We start from the raw sequence: 16,959 nt of genomic DNA on the forward strand, positions 1-16,959 counted from the left end.
AAAAATATAGGCTTTCTATGGACCACAATTGGAGAGAGAGAGAGAGAGAGAGAGAGAGAGATGGCACACCCAGGAGTCAAGACTGGCACACAAGCAGAAAGGCCAATATTAATCTCCCACTGTTTTTTTTTTTTTTTTTTTTTTTTCAGGGAGACTTTAGAAAAAAATAAAATAAAAAAAATATGATTTTATCAGGAAGAATTTAGAAACCAAATAAAATAAAATGATTTTTTCAGGGAGAATTTAGAAAACAAATAAAACCAAAAATAGGCGTTCTATGGCCCACTGACTAAGAGAGAGAGAGAGAGATGGAACGCTTAGTACTGGCACACAAGCCCAAAGGCCAATATTAATCTCCCACTGTATTTTTATCAGGGAGAATTTATACACCCCACAAAAAAAAATACAGAAAAATGAAAAGGCTTTCTATGGCCCACTATGTGAGAGAGATGGCACACACAGGGATGGCACTCTAGCAGAAATGCCAAATTGCCAATCTTAATCTCCCACCAAAAAAAATAAAATGATTTTTTCAGGGAGAATTTAGAAAACAAATAAAACCAAAAATAGGCGTTCTATGGCCCACTGACTGAGAGATGACGCACACAGGAATCAGGAGTGGCACACAAGCCCAGAGGCCAATATTTTTCTACCAATGATTGATGGAGTTATTTTCTCTGGTAGATTTTGGAACCCAAATCAAGGAAAAAAAATATAGGCTTTCTATGGACCACAATTGGAGAGAGAGAGAGAGAGAGAGAGAGAGAGAGAGATGGCACACCCAGGAGTCAAGACTGGCACACAAGCAGAAAGGCCAATATTAATCTCCCACTGTTTTTTTTTTTTTTTTTCAGGGAGACTTTAGAAAAAAAAAAAATAAAAAAAATATGATTTTATCAGGAAGAATTTAGAAACCAAATAAAATAAAATGATTTTTTCAGGGAGAATTTAGAAAACAAATAAAACCAAAAATAGGCGTTCTATGGCCCACTGACTAAGAGAGAGAGAGAGAGATGGAACGCTTAGTACTGGCACACAAGCCCAAAGGGCAATATTAATCTCCCTTTTTTTTTCCAGGGAGAATTTCTAAAACCCCCCCCCAAAAAAAAATAGGCTTTCTATGGCCCACTATTTGTGAGAGAGATGGGACGCTCAGGACTGGCACAGATGGCACGCTCAGGACTGGCACAGAAGCCCAGAGGCCAATATTAATCTCCCTTTTTTTCTGGGAGAATTTATAAAACCAAAAAAATATTTAAATAGGCTTTCTATGGCCCACTATTTGTGAGAGAGATGGCACGCTCAGGACTGGCACAGATGGCACGCTCACAACTGGCACACAAGCCCAGAGGCCAATATTAATCTCCCTTTTTTCAGGGAAAATTTATAAAACCAAAAAAAAAATTAAATAGGCTTTCTATGGCCCACTATTTGTGAGAGAGATGGCACGCTCAGGACTGGCACAGATGGCACGCTCACAACTGGCACACAAGCCCAGAGGCCAATATTAATCTCCCTTTTTTCAGGGAAAATTTATAAAACCAAAAAAAAAATTAAATAGGCTTTCTATGGCCCACTATTTGTGAGAGAGATGGGACGCTCAGGACTGGCACAGATGGCACGCTCAGGACTGGCACAGAAGCCCAGAGGCCAATATTAATCTCCCTTTTTTTCTGGGAGAATTTATAAAACCAAAAAAATATTTAAATAGGCTTTCTATGGCCCACTATTTGTGAGAGAGATGGCACGCTCAGGACTGGCACAGATGGCACGCTCACAACTGGCACACAAGCCCAGAGGCCAATATTAATCTCCCTTTTTTCAGGGAAAATTTATAAAACCAAAAAAAAAATTAAATAGGCTTTCTATGGCCCACTATTTGTGAGAGAGATGGCACGCTCAGGACTGGCACAGATGGCACGCTCACAACTGGCACACAAGCCCAGAGGCCAATATTAATCTCCCTTTTTTTCTGGGAGAATTTATAAAACCAAAAAAATATTTAAATAGGCTTTCTATGGCCCACTATTTGTGAGAGAGATGGCACGCTCAGGACTGGCACAGATGGCACGCTCACAACTGGCACACAAGCCCAGAGGCCAATATTAATCTCCCTTTTTTCAGGGAAAATTTATAAAACCAAAAAAAAAATTAAATAGGCTTTCTATGGCCCACTATTTGTGAGAGAGATGGCACGCTCAGGACTGGCACAGATGGCACGCTCACAACTGGCATACAAGCCCAGAGGCCAATATTAATCTCCCTTTTTTCAGGGAAAATTTATAAAACCAAAAAAAAAATTAAATAGGCTTTCTATGGCCCACTATTTGTGAGAGAGATGGCACGCTCAGGACTGGCACAGATGGCACGCTCACAACTGGCACACAAGCCCAGAGGCCAATATTAATCTCCCTTTTTTCAGGGAAAATTTATAAAACCAAAAAAAAAATTAAATAGGCTTTCTATGGCCCACTATTTGTGAGAGAGATGGGACGCTCAGGACTGGCACAGATGGCACGCTCAGGACTGGCACAGAAGCCCAGAGGCCAATATTAATCTCCCTTTTTTTCAGGGAGAATTTATAAAACCCAAAAAAAAATAAAATAGGCTTTCTATGGCCCACTATTTGTGAGAGAGATGGCACACTCAGGACTGGCACACAAGCCCAAAGGCCAATATTAATCTCCCACTGTATTTTTATCAGGGAGAATTTATACACCCCACAAAAAAAAATACAGAAAAATGAAAAGGCTTTCTATGGCCCACTATGTGAGAGAGATGGCACACACAGGGATGGCACTCTAGCAGAAATGCCAAATTGCCAATCTTAATCTCCCACCAAAAAAAAAAAAAAAAAAACAGGGAATGTCCTACAATTACTATCTCCCTGCCTGCAGTAATCTCAGCCAGGTATGGCAGGCAGCTACTATCTCCCTGCCTGCAGTAATCTCAGCCAGGTATGGCAGGCAGCAATAAGGAGTGGACTGATGCACAAATGAAATAAAAAGTGTGGACAAACAAAAAAGATAGCTGTGCAGAAAGGAAGGAACAAGAGGATTTGTGCTTTGAAAAAAGCAGTTGGTTTGCACAGCGGCGTACACACAGCAATGCAGCTATCAGGGAGCCTTCTAGGGCAGCCCAATGAGCTACAGCGCTGAGGGGAAAAAAAAAAAAAAAAAACTTCCACTGTCCCTGCACACCGAGGGTGGTGTTGGACAGTGCAAATCGCTGCAGCACAAGCGGTTTTGTGGTTAATGGACCCTGCCTAACGCTATCCCTGCTTCTGACAAAGCGGCAGCAACCTCTCCCTAAGCTCAGATCAGCAGCAGTAAGATGGCGGTCGGCGGGAACGCCTCTTTATAGCCCCTGTGACGTTGCAGACAGCAAGCCAATCACTGCAATGCCCTTCTCTAAGATGGTGGGGACCAGGACCTATGTCATCACGCTGCCCACACTCTGCGTTTACCTTCATTGGCTGAGAAATGGCGCTTTTCGCGTCATTGAAACGCGACTTTGGCGCGAAAGTCGCGTACCGCATGGCCGACCCCGCACAGGGGTCGGATCGGGTTTCATGAAACCCCGACTTAGCCAAAAGTCGGCGACTTTTGAAAATGTTCGACCCGTTTCGCTCAACCCTAGTTACTGGTATTTTAAGCCCTACTTTAGTGGCTGACCATTGTTTAGATCTTAGTTTAGTGGCCAATGATGTTGGTTTATGTCTTTCCTTAGTGGCTGAATGTACTTTATATGGTTCTTCAGTGGCTAGTGGCACTTTTTATGTTTCCTCAGTGTCTGGTGGTAGTTTAGGCATTTCTTCAGTGGCTGGTGGTCCTAGTAGTGCAGCATCTATTAGTAACACCTCAGATTCTGGAGCAGGTTCACTGTTACTATGACTTCTATCCTCTTCAATGCCGGCTGCTTAGACAACATTTGGTGGATCAGTGCTGGAGCGCTCCCCAGCCTCATGATTACTTACACCTGTTTGTGCTGTAAGAATGCCAGACCCACTACTGGTTGTTGTACAATGTGGTATCAATTCACTGACATGGAGGGTTCAGAGTCCATTACCACTGACAGTTCAGGGTCCATTATTACTGCAGTGTGTTTTCCAGTCACTGACATGCATGACATAGACTCCATTACCACTGACTGATGTGCAATATTGTCTCCATTCACTGATATGGAGGGTTCACAGTCCATTATAATGTTTGTATCTGTTGCAGACAGACAATCGCTAGCACCAGTCAGTGGGGTCTCGCTCACAGCACTGAGCGGGGTCTCACACACATTGTCAGTACAGGGGGCACTTTCTTTATCACTCACAGGTGCTGTGCACACACTACCAGTGCTGAACTGGGGTGCCAAGGACTCACCAGTAATATTGAGTTTGGTGGCCCACTCTTCAGCTACATGCAAATATCACATTACCCTCATTCACAAAGTTTTCTATACTTATATATACTAATAAATGGGATAGTTTGAATATTGAGATGATGCCATTGTCTGTACATACTGAAACAAATGTATTGTGCCATCTACTTCTCATATAGGTGGAATGGAGAGCACATTCCTTCATAGGGGCCCACCAGAGGATTCTCCTGTTCTCCTGTGGGCCAGTCCAAGCCTGATTACTACATACAGAGTCCACTGCAGTTAACCCCTCGTTCGCTGATACACTTTCCTCTGAAGCATTGTCTGCTGCCTCAGACCCCTCATATTGTGCGGCTGATACCAGATTTCCTTGCTCCACACCATGTAGTTTTATATTTAATGTCCAGATTACCAATGAAGCTTTTTCTACTCGCCTTCTGAGCTTTGGATCCCCTCTTTTTCTCTATAGGCCTTTGAGGTTGGGCCAGGGCCGTTGTCGTGTTTGATACTATCTGGTTACGTGGGCCTCCCATCACATATTAAAAATGTCCCTTTTTAAGCGTACCTTCAGCTACATCATCTGCACACCGTTCAACTTTAAACAGATAACTTCACTGGTTTCTTCTCCAAGGAAAAAATTATTTTGCAGCATCCACATAAGATTCCACACAGTACATATCCTTCACTTTCCCTGTGCTTGTTCCTATGTCCTTCACTTCATATCCGGGATTTCCCATCCGGCATGGTAACACAGCATTCTCCCTGTTCGGCTTGACTACCCTTAGGATTCCTTTGTCTGTTTTGCACCAGTCATAAGGGCGTCTGCCCAAGTAGCAAGCTGCCTCATTTTAGGAGCGACTTGCGTTACTGTCCTGCCGTGACTCTGGTTGTAGCTCTTGCTCTCACTACCGCTGTCACTGCTTCTTTTCACTGCTGCTGTCACTGCTGCACTTCTGTCCTGCTGACCCTGGATGGCTGGGCTTCTCACAGGGAACATTGCATGGCCCACTGTGTTGCCCAAGGCTGTAACGCCCTATGGGATAGCCTGGGCTGTATATCCCTCCTGAGTCGTCTCAGCTCCCTGGCTCTACTGACTCAATACAGGAAATGCTCTTTATCTTATACCACAGTGGCCCCTCCTAAATTAACTATTAGCAGAGTACTGGCTGCTAAACTATAAGGTGCTCCCTCTAATGGACCTGTTAGGTAACTACACTCTCCCTAGCCAAATAACATACAAATATATATATACATCACATTACACCTAGCAGCATACAGGAAAATGAAAATATTTACATTAGATTAACTAGTAAAAGGGAAGCGTTACAAGACAGTCCTGGTACACCCCTTACATTCCCCCTTCCTTTAATTATGGTTGTCCCTGACCATATAGTGCTTCAAACTTTAATATATACAAATAATATTCCATGCAGGGAGGTAAATGGTTAAACGAGGTAGTCTATCTTGCAACACGGCTAAAGGTGCTGCCATCACCCACCGCTCATGTGGGAGCCCGTTATACAAATAACACGTCTGTGGTCAGCAAAGGTCCATGCTCCTCAACACCCTTATGCTACTGTGGTGAATACAATAAAATGTCATTTATCTTTTGCATTTGAAAATCTACACCTTGAGTGCGACTGTTTGTTACTTATTTATGATTTAACTGGACCATATCCAGCCTGCACCTGCCTCCTCCTAGCTGAGTGCACGCCTCTTCTTCATTCTAACAGTCCTCCAGGTGACACCTACAGTTTATTAAAATCTGGCCCGTCCACCGGATGCATACCTGTGTACAACAACGTGACCCATCCGTTGGGTCCACAGTCCCTGGGAGAGGCTTCATCCCTTCCTTTAAGCAGAGCCCTACCCTTTGCCGGTATGTGTGCTGCCGGTCCTGAAAACAGTGTGTTGCTGCAGCTGCACATAGTCCATAATGCAGTCCAAGGGTCCATGTCTCCGCAAGTGCAAAGTCCTGCCATCCAGCAGAAGGGAAGCAGCAAGATTACGCTGGGGGAAAACTTTTACCGAGACATTATGGCCCATGAGGGTAACACTGCACCCGTCTTCAGAGTTCTCCAGGGTTGCTTTGCCCACAGGGACGCAGAACTATCCCGTACATAATTTAGTGCAACAAACACAATGTCTTTAAATCAGAAAATCACTATATCAGTTCAACGGCTCGTGCCCCGTGCCGCTTTGTCAGCTGTTGGGCCCCATTCCCAGATTTGGACTGACGACTCTGCAGCCGGAGATGTCGTAGGTTGCAAGGATAAGGCAGAGGCAGGGCCTGTCTGGGCAGTGGCCAGGGAACAGGGAGCCGACTGAGCCTGTTCGAGGCCTGCACACAGCTCTAAATCCTTTTCTGACCACAGACTTGTGGCCACAGCATAATATCTGTGAGGGTCATCCTCCTCAACCCCCCTGCCCGGGGGAAGGGTCCCTCCGACTGCAGATGCGGATGAGATGAGCCAACTGCCAAGGGTCGAAATGCTGCCGAGTGCAGGCCTGCTTTCTATGGTCTGGGGTCATGGCACCTTCCAGCTTTCTGGGGTCAGGGGCCAAGGTTCACTCACCCCCTCCTGGCTCAGCATTCTGGTCGCACCAGTCCCGCCAGATCATTCTGCGGACACAGCTGTGTACTACGGCTCCCAACGTTGAAGTTCCGGCTTGGCCTTCACATCCGGCACAGGTTCCTCTGGGGCTATCGCTGTTTCTGGTCCCTGACGGCATGGAAGCACTGGCTCCGGGGAAGAGGTTCCAGCTCCCGATGCTGATCTTCCGGCTCCCGATGGTGGCGTTCTGGCTCCAGCCGCTCCTCCACAGGACCAGGGAAATGGTGAGTCCACAACTTGTCGGTGACTCCCCTCTGTCATCCGGGTCGGGTCTTCACCTTTTCTTGTCTCCACTTACACTTGATGCAGCCTATGTTGCCACAGCTCCACGTACATGAGTGTTCAATCGCTGCTGGTCCCGTAGCTTGTACTGGGGCCATGCAGATGCACACAAAATTTTCATCTGGGGACCTCCCGGGCCTCAGGGTGGAAGATCTCCTTGACGCTACAATAGCACAAAGAAAAATGTTGTCATATAGTAGCTACACCGACATGGCTCTTTTAATATACACAGAGCCTACATCACGCCTTATCTGCAATCCAGGATGTCTCCCTCCACCATTTACTTGTGTTCTAAATGCAAATCTCGCAACACTGATATATACCACCACTTGTGGAGTTGCTCGAAAATTCAGGAGTTATGGGGGGTTGTTCATGATGAACTGCAGAGACTGTGTGGAATCAGTTTCACGCTTACTCCACAATGGGCTATTTTTCACATTCTAGATGAGGCACATCACAAATTGCCCAGACACATCAAAGCAACACTCATGATATGGGCTTCGGCAACCAGGAAAAGCATATTGCATCAATGGTTGAATCCAACAATCCCATCGCTCTCTCTTATCCGCACCAAGATTCAATTCATATTTAGAATGGAGTGGATGGACGCATTGACCAACAAGGAGATGTCAGGTAGATTCCTATCTACATGGTCTACTTTCATTCCGTCTCTTCCTCTGGAGACTAGGGAAAAGTTGAGAGCGCAATTTGAAAACACCCAATGGTATTTATTACAGCGGATAGGTGGCAATACACCAATTCCATAACACATTTCGATGGTTGTGCGCATGCAGAGAAAGGGTTTTGGGTTGGGGAGTGCATGGGGTGGGATTTGGGATACAAAACCATTTTGTTACTACTGATTGTTTGTTTTGGAAACATTTTAAAATCTAATAAACAGATTTACAAAAAAAAATTTTCATCTGGGCCCCACCCGTTCCAAGGTGGGGTTGCTTCCGGCTGCTCCACCCATTTCTTTGCAATCTGTGGTAAGGTGCCAGGTCTTCTCCTTTTTAGACACGCCCACCATGGGTGGACCTGGAGATGTCTCCAGACAGCTTTTCGCGCCATCTCAGCATCAGAATGCCCATGAAGGGTGGGATCACAGTCATTACTCTCCTTTTTGGCACCATTTTCCGCCATCTTCATGGTCGCCATCTTGGTCACAAACAAAGTGTCAGTCAAATCCAGGGTTTCTGTCACATCCAATACATTAGTCACTTCTGGAATATCAGCATCTTATCATTATTTATTTAACCCCCTCCCAGGGTCCTGCTGCATTGCTGGAGGGGGGGAACATAATGCCCTCCCAGGGTCCCGCTGCATTGCTGGTGGGGGGGAACATAAAGCCCTGGCAGGGTCCTGCTGCATCGGGGTGGGTCCTGCCCGGAAAGCCATGGCTGGGTCCTGCTGCATCGTGGGGGGGTGGGTGCGATACGCCATGCCTGGGTCCTGCTGCATCGGGAGGGGGCCGGGCCGAAAAGCCACGCCAGGGTCCTGCGGCATCGTGGTGTCAGCGGAGGAGGTCCAAGCCGGAGCAGCGGTTGTCACGGTGGTGGCGGTGGGATGTCCAAAAGCACTCATCATCGTGTTGGCGCTGTAGTGGAGTACACCTGTGGATTGAATAGAGGTGGCCGTGCAGTGGTATGCAGCAGAGGTAGGAATGGTGGTTAATCGTGACAGTGACGGCACAGTTGGATATGCCGCCACTGTCTACTGTAAATTGCGACTCTGACTCTGCTGCATAGCCTGCACAAAAGCAACATTGCAGGCCTGCATCACACTCAGCTGGAGATCAGGGCTTAGGTGTTCCGACATGCCCTGCTGTATTTGGTTAAAAAAATGATGAGCTGGCCTCTGGAGGTCGACTTTAACTTGATCAAGGCTTTTGGCGACATCCTGGATCCGGCAATCTAAGAGGTTATGGGACACATCCATTCTGTCACCTAAAGCCTTGATTGCTTCGTGTAAAACTGAGCTCAAGTGCAAAAACTCGGGCATGAGTGACCTATCCGAAGCCCTCTGTCGCTGCCGGGATGAGCCCGCAAAAATGGGTGCAGTGAAAGAGGACTGCAAAAGGGGAATACCTGATGGGCCAGCTCCCTGGTCTCCAGTGAGTGTGGAAGGCCCACCTGCTTCTGCGCTGCTGGATGGCTGGGACGGGTCCATGGCTGCCGGCTGAAGGACCGCTCCAGAACCTGTTGCAACAGTCGTGCTGTGTGTGCTGTGAAAAAAGAAAACAGAAAATTAATACCAAAATATAACAAGACGGTACATCCTGTGGAATTTAAAATTACATATTATGTGTTATGATCTGGTGGTTTAGGAGCAACATGGGACGAGCTCTGAAGGAAGTGGTACCTGTACTGACCACAGTCCCTAAGCTCAACACAACACTAGAAGTAGCCGTGGGATGATCCTGACACTCCCTAGGCACCTCGTCACAGCCTGAGAACTAACTACCCCTAAAGATAGAAACAGGAAAACTATCTTGCCTCAGAGAAAATCCCCAAAGGATAGATAGCCCCCCACAAGTAATGACTATGAGTGGAGAGGGAAAAGACATACACAGAATGAAACCAGGATGAGCACAGGAGGCCAGTCTAGGTAGATAGATAGGACAGGATGGAATACTGTGCGGTCAGTATAAAACACTACAAAAAGTCCACACAGAGTTTACAAAAATCTCCACACCTGACTAAAGGTGTGGAGGGTAAATCTGCTTCCCAGAGCTTCCAGCTACACAGAATTAATTCATACTGACAAGCTGGACAAACATAGAAAGTACAGAACGGATAAGTCCACAACCTGTGGACAGAAAAGAGCAAGCAAGGACTTAGCTTTGCTGAACTGGTCAGGATAACAGGGAAATCCAAAGAGATGTGAATCCAACCAGGAACCATTGACAAGTGGCACAAGCTGAAGGAAAGAGCCAGGCTAAATAGCCGAGCAGAATAGACAATCAGTGGAAGCAGCTGCTGACTGCTAAATCCAAGGAGCAGCCATTCCACTTAAAACCACCGGAGGGAGCCCAAGAGCAGAACTCACAAAAGTGCCACTTACAACCACCGGAGGGAGCCCAAGAGCGGAATTCACAACAGTACCCCCCCCCCTTGAGGAGGGCTCACCGAACCCTCACCAGAGCCCCCAGGCCGATCAGGACGAGCCAAGTGAAAAGCACGAACCAAATCGGTGGCATGGACATCGGAGGCAACAACCCAAGAATTATCCTCCTGGCCATAACCCTTCCACTTGACAAGATACTGAAGCCTCCGCCTCGAAAAATGAGAATCCAAAATCTTCTCAACCTCATATTCCAACTCTCCCTCAACCAACACCGGGGCAGGAGGATCAACTGAGGGAACAACGGGCACCACATATCTCCGCAACAAAGATCTATGGAAAACATGAATGGCAAAAGAGGCTGGAAGAGCCAAACGAAAAGACACCGGATTGATAATTTCAGAAATCTTATAAGGACCAATAAACCGAGGCTTAAACTTAGGGGAAGAAACCTTCATAGGAACGTGACGAGAAGACAACCAAACCAAATCCCCCACACGAAGCCGGGGACTAACACACCGACGGCGGTTAGCAAAACGTTGAGCCCTTTCCTGAGACAACGTCAAATTGTCCACCACATGAGTCCAAATCTGCTGCAGCCTGTCCACCACAGAATCCACACCAGGACAATCAGAAGGCTCAACCTGCCCAGAAGAAAAATGAGGATGAAAACCAAAATTACAAAAAAAAGTTGAAACCAAAGTAGCCGAACTAGCCCGATTATTAAGGGCAAACTCGGCCAACGGCAAGAAAGCCACCCAATCATCCTGATCAGCAGACACAAAGCATCTCAAATAGGTCTCCAAGGTTTAATTAGTTCGCTCAGTTTGGCCATTAGTCTGAGGATGAAACGCCGAAGAAAAAGACAAATCAATGCCCATCCTAGCACAAAAGGCCCGCCAAAACCTAGAGACAAACTGAGAACCTCTGTCAGACACAATATTCTCCGGAATGCCATGCAAACGAACCACATGCTGAAAAAACAATGGAACCAAATCTGAGGAGGAAGGCAACTTAGGCAAAGGTACCAGATGGACCATTTTAGAGAACCGGTCACAAACAACCCAGATAACAGACATCTTCTGGGAAACAGGAAGATCCGAAATAAAATCCATGGAAATATGCGTCCAGGGCCTCTCAGGGACTGGCAAAGGCAAAAGCAACCCACTAGCGCGGGAACAGCAAGGCTTGGCCCGGGCGCAAGTCCCACAGGACTGCACAAAAGCACGCATATCGCGCGACAAGGAAGGCCACCAAAAGGACCTAGCAACCAAATCTCTGGTACCAAAAAATCCCAGGATGACCAGCCAACACTGAACAATGAACCTCAGAAATAACCTTACTTGTCCATCCATCAGGAACAAACAGCTTCCCCACTGGACAGCGGTCAGGCCTATCAGCCTGAAATTCCCGAAGCACCCGCCGCAAATCAGGGGAGATGGCAGAAAGAATCACCCCTTCCTTAAGAATGCCAACTGGCTCAAGGACTCCAGGAGAATCAGGCGAAAAACTCCTAGAGAGGGCATCAGCCTTAACATTCTTAGATCCCGGAAAATTCGAGACCACAAAATCAAAACGGGAGAAAAACAGGGACCATCGAGCCTGTCTAGGAATCAGCCGCTTGGCCGACTCGAGGTAAATCAGATTCTTATGATCAGTCAAGACGACAACGCGGTGCTTAGCTCCCTCAAGCCAATGTCGCCACTCCTCAAATGCCCACTTCATAGCCAACAACTCCCGATTACCGGCATCATAATTGCATTCCGCAGGCGAAAACTTTCTGGAAAAAAAAGCACACAGTTTCATCAAAGAACCATCAGAATCCCTCTGAGACAAAACGGCCCCTGCCCCAATCTCAGAAGCATCAACCTCAACCTGAAAAGGAAGAGAAACATCCGGCTGACGCAACACAGGGGCAGAAGTAAATCGGCGTTTAAGCTCCCGAAAGGCCTCTACAGCCGCAGAGGACCAATTCGTCACATCAGCGCCTTTCTTCGTCAAATCAGTAAGGGGCTTAACCACACTGGAAAAGTTGGCAATGAAACGGCGATAGAAATTAGCAAAGCCCAAAAATTTTTGAAGGCTCTTCACAGATGTGGGTTGAATCCAGTCATGAATAGCTTGGACCTTAACAGTAGGGTTGAGCGAAACGGGTCGAACATTTTCAAAAGTCGCCGACTTTTGGCTAAGTCGGGGTTTCATGAAACCCGATCCGACCCCTGTGCGGGGTCGGCCATGCGGTACGCGACTTTCGCGCCAAAGTCGCGTTTCAATGACGCGAAAAGCGCCATTTCTCAGCCAATGAAGGTAAACGCAGAGTGTGGGCAGCGTGATGACATAGGTCCTGGTCCCCACCATCTTAGAGAAGGGCATTGCAGTGATTGGCTTGCTGTCTGCGACGTCACAGGGGCTATAAAGAGGCGTTCCCGCCGACCGCCATCTTACTGCTGCTGATCTGAGCTTAGGGAGAGGTTGCTGCCGCTTTGTCAGAAGCAGGGATAGCGTTAGGCAGGGTCCATTAACCACAAAACCGCTTGTGCTGCAGCGATTTGCACTGTCCAACACCACCCTCGGTGTGCAGGGACAGTGGAAGTTTTTTTTTTTTTTTTTTTCCCCTCAGCGCTGTAGCTCATTGGGCTGCCCTAGAAGGCTCCCTGATAGCTGCATTGCTGTGTGTACGCCGCTGTGCAAACCAACTGCTTTTTTCAAAGCACAAATCCTCTTGTTCCTTCCTTTCTGCACAGCTATCTTTTTTGTTTGTCCACACTTTTTATTTCATTTGTGCATCAGTCCACTCCTTATTGCTGCCTGCCATACCTGGCTGAGATTACTGCAGGCAGGGAGATAGTAGCTGCCTGCCATACCTGGCTGAGATTACTGCAGGCAGGGAGATAGTAATTGTAGGACATTCCCTGTTTTTTTTTTTTTTTTTTTTTTGGTGGGAGATTAAGATTGGCAATTTGGCATTTCTGCTAGAGTGCCATCCCTGTGTGTGCCATCTCTCTCACATAGTGGGCCATAGAAAGCCTTTTCATTTTTCTGTATTTTTTTTTGTGGGGTGTATAAATTCTCCCTGATAAAAATACAGTGGGAGATTAATATTGGCCTTTGGGCTTGTGTGCCAGTCCTGAGTGTGCCATCTCTCTCACAAATAGTGGGCCATAGAAAGCCTATTTATTTTTTTTTTTGGTTTTATAAATTCTCCCTGAAAAAAAGGGAGATTAATATTGGCCTCTGGGCTTGTGTGCCAGTCCTGAGCGTGCCATCTGTGCCAGCCCTGAGCGTGCCATCTCTCTCACAAATAGTGGGCCATAGAAAGCCTATTTAATTTTTTTTTTTGTTTTATAAATTTTCCCTGAAAAAAGGGAGATTAATATTGGCCTCTGGGCTTGTGTGCCAGTTGTGAGCGTGCCATCTGTGCCAGTCCTGAGCGTGCCATCTCTCTCACAAATAGTGGGCCATAGAAAGCCTATTTAAATATTTTTTTGGTTTTATAAATTCTCCCAGAAAAAAAGGGAGATTAATATTGGCCTCTGGGCTTGTGTGCCAGTCCTGAGCGTGCCATCTGTGCCAGCCAGCCCTGAGCGTGCCATCTCTCTCACAAATAGTGGGCCATAGAAAGCCTATTTAATTTTTTTTTTTGTTTTATCAATTTTCCCTGAAAAAAGGGAGATTAATATTGGCCTCTGGGCTTGTGTGCCAGTTGTGAGCGTGCCATCTGTGCCAGTCCTGAGCGTGCCATCTCTCTCACAAATAGTGGGCCATAGAAAGCCTATTTAAATATTTTTTTGGTTTTATAAATTCTCCCAGAAAAAATGGGAGATTAATATTGGCCTCTGGGCTTGTGTGCCAGTCCTGAGCGTGCCATCTGTGCCAGCCAGCCCTGAGCGTGCCATCTCTCTCACAAATAGTGGGCCATAGAAAGCCTATTTAATTTTTTTTTTTGTTTTATCAATTTTCCCTGAAAAAAGGGAGATTAATATTGGCCTCTGGGCTTGTGTGCCAGTTGTGAGCGTGCCATCTGTGCCAGTCCTGAGCGTGCCATCTCTCTCACAAATAGTGGGCCATAGAAAGCCTATTTAAATATTTTTTTGGTTTTATAAATTCTCCCAGAAAAAAAGGGAGATTAATATTGGCCTCTGGGCTTCTGTGCCAGTCCTGAGCGTGCCATCTGTGCCAGTCCTGAGCGTCCCATCTCTCTCACAAATAGTGGGCCATAGAAAGCCTATTTTATTTTTTTTTTGGGTTTTAGAAATTCTCCCTGAAAAAAGGGAGATTAATATTGGCCTCTGGGCTTGTGTGCCAGTTGTGAGCGTGCCATCTGTGCCAGTCCTGAGCGTGCCATCTCTCTCACAAATAGTGGGCCATAGAAAGCCTATTTAAATATTTTTTTGGTTTTATAAATTCTCCCAGAAAAAAAGGGAGATTAATATTGGCCTCTGGGCTTCTGTGCCAGTCCTGAGCGTGCCATCTGTGCCAGTCCTGAGCGTCCCATCTCTCTCACAAATAGTGGGCCATAGAAAGCCTATTTTATTTTTTTTGGGGGTTTTATAAATTCTCCCTGAAAAAAAGGGAGATTAATATTGGCCTCTGGGCTTGTGTGCCAGTCCTGAGCGTGCCATCTGTGCCAGCCCTGAGCGTGCCATCTCTCTCACAAATAGTGGGCCATAGAAAGCCTATTTAATTTTTTTTTTTGTTTTATAAATTTTCCCTGAAAAAAGGGAGATTAATATTGGCCTCTGGGCTTGTGTGCCAGTTGTGAGCGTGCCATCTGTGCCAGTCCTGAGCGTGCCATCTCTCTCACAAATAGTGGGCCATAGAAAGCCTATTTAAATATTTTTTTGGTTTTATAAATTCTCCCAGAAAAAAAGGGAGATTAATATTGGCCTCTGGGCTTCTGTGCCAGTCCTGAGCGTGCCATCTGTGCCAGTCCTGAGCGTCCCATCTCTCTCACAAATAGTGGGCCATAGAAAGCCTATTTTATTTTTTTTTTGGGTTTCAGAAATTCTCCCTGGAAAAAAAAAGGGAGATTAATATTGCCCTTTGGGCTTGTGTGCCAGTACTAAGCGTTCCATCTCTCTCTCTCTCTCAGTCAGTGGGCCATAGAACGCCTATTTTTGGTTTTATTTGTTTTCTAAATTCTCCCTGAAAAAATCATTTTATTTTATTTGGTTTCTAAATTCTTCCTGATAAAATCATATTTTTTTTATTATTTTTATTTCTAAAGTCTCCCTGAAAAAAAAAAAAAAAAAACAACCAAAAAAACAGTGGGAGATTAATATTGGCCTTTCTGCTTGTGTGCCAGTCTTGACTCCTGGGTGTGCCATCTCTCTCTCTCTCTCTCTCTCTCTCTCTCTCTCTCCAATTGTGGTCCATAGAAAGCCTATATTTTTTTTCCTTGATTTGGGTTCTAAAATCTACCAGAGAAAATAACTACATCAATCATTGGTAGAAAAATATTGGCCTCTGGGTTTGTGTGCCACTCCTGACTCCTGTGTGCGTCATCTCTCAGTCAGTGGGCCATAGAACGCCTATTTTTGTTTTTATTTGTTTTATAAATTCTCCCTGAAAAAATCATTTTATTTTATTTGGTTTCTAAATTCTTCCTGATAAAATCATATTTTTTTTATTATTTTTTTTTCTAAAGTCTCCCTGAAAAAAAAAAAAAAAAAACAACCAAAAAAAACAGTGGGAGATTAATATTGGCCTTTCTGCTTGTGTGCCAGTCTTGACTCCTGGGTGCGTCATCTCTCAGTCAGTGGGCCATAGAACGCCTATTTTTGGTTTTATTTGTTTTATAAATTCTCCCTGAAAAAATCATTTTATTTTATTTGGTTTCTAAATTCTTCCTGATAAAATCATATTTTTTTTATTATTTTTTTTTCTAAAGTCTCCCTGAAAAAAAAAAAAAAAAAACAACCAAAAAAAACAGTGGGAGATTAATATTGGCCTTTCTGCTTGTGTGCCAGTCTTGACTCCTGGGTGCGTCATCTCTCAGTCAGTGGGCCATAGAACGCCTATTTTTGGTTTTATTTGTTTTATAAATTCTCCCTGAAAAAATCATTTTATTTTATTTGGTTTCTAAATTCTTCCTGATAAAATCATATTTTTTTTATTATTTTTTTTTCTAAAGTCTCCCTGAAAAAAAAAAAAAAAAAACAACCAAAAAAAACAGTGGGAGATTAATATTGGCCTTTCTGCTTGTGTGCCAGTCTTGACTCCTGGGTGTGCCATCTCTCTCTCTCTCTCTCTCTCTCTCTCTCTCTCTCTCTCTCCAATTGTGGTCCATAGAAAGCCTATATTTTTTTTCCTTGATTTGGGTTCTAAAATCTACCAGAGAAAATAACTACATCAATCATTGGTAGAAAAATATTGGCCTCTGGGTTTGTGTGCCACTCCTGACTCCTGTGTGCGTCATCTCTCAGTCAGTGGGCCATAGAACGCCTATTTTTGTTTTTATTTGTTTTATAAATTCTCCCTGAAAAAATCATTTTATTTTATTTGGTTTCTAAATTCTTCCTGATAAAATCATATTTTTTTTATTATTTTTTTTTCTAAAGTCTCCCTGAAAAAAAAAAAACAAAAAAAAAAACAGTGGGAGATTAATATTGGCCTTTCTGCTTGTGTG

Source organism: Ranitomeya imitator, chromosome 1, assembly GCF_032444005.1.
Source record: "Ranitomeya imitator isolate aRanImi1 chromosome 1, aRanImi1.pri, whole genome shotgun sequence".
Taxonomy (NCBI): domain Eukaryota; kingdom Metazoa; phylum Chordata; class Amphibia; order Anura; family Dendrobatidae; genus Ranitomeya; species Ranitomeya imitator.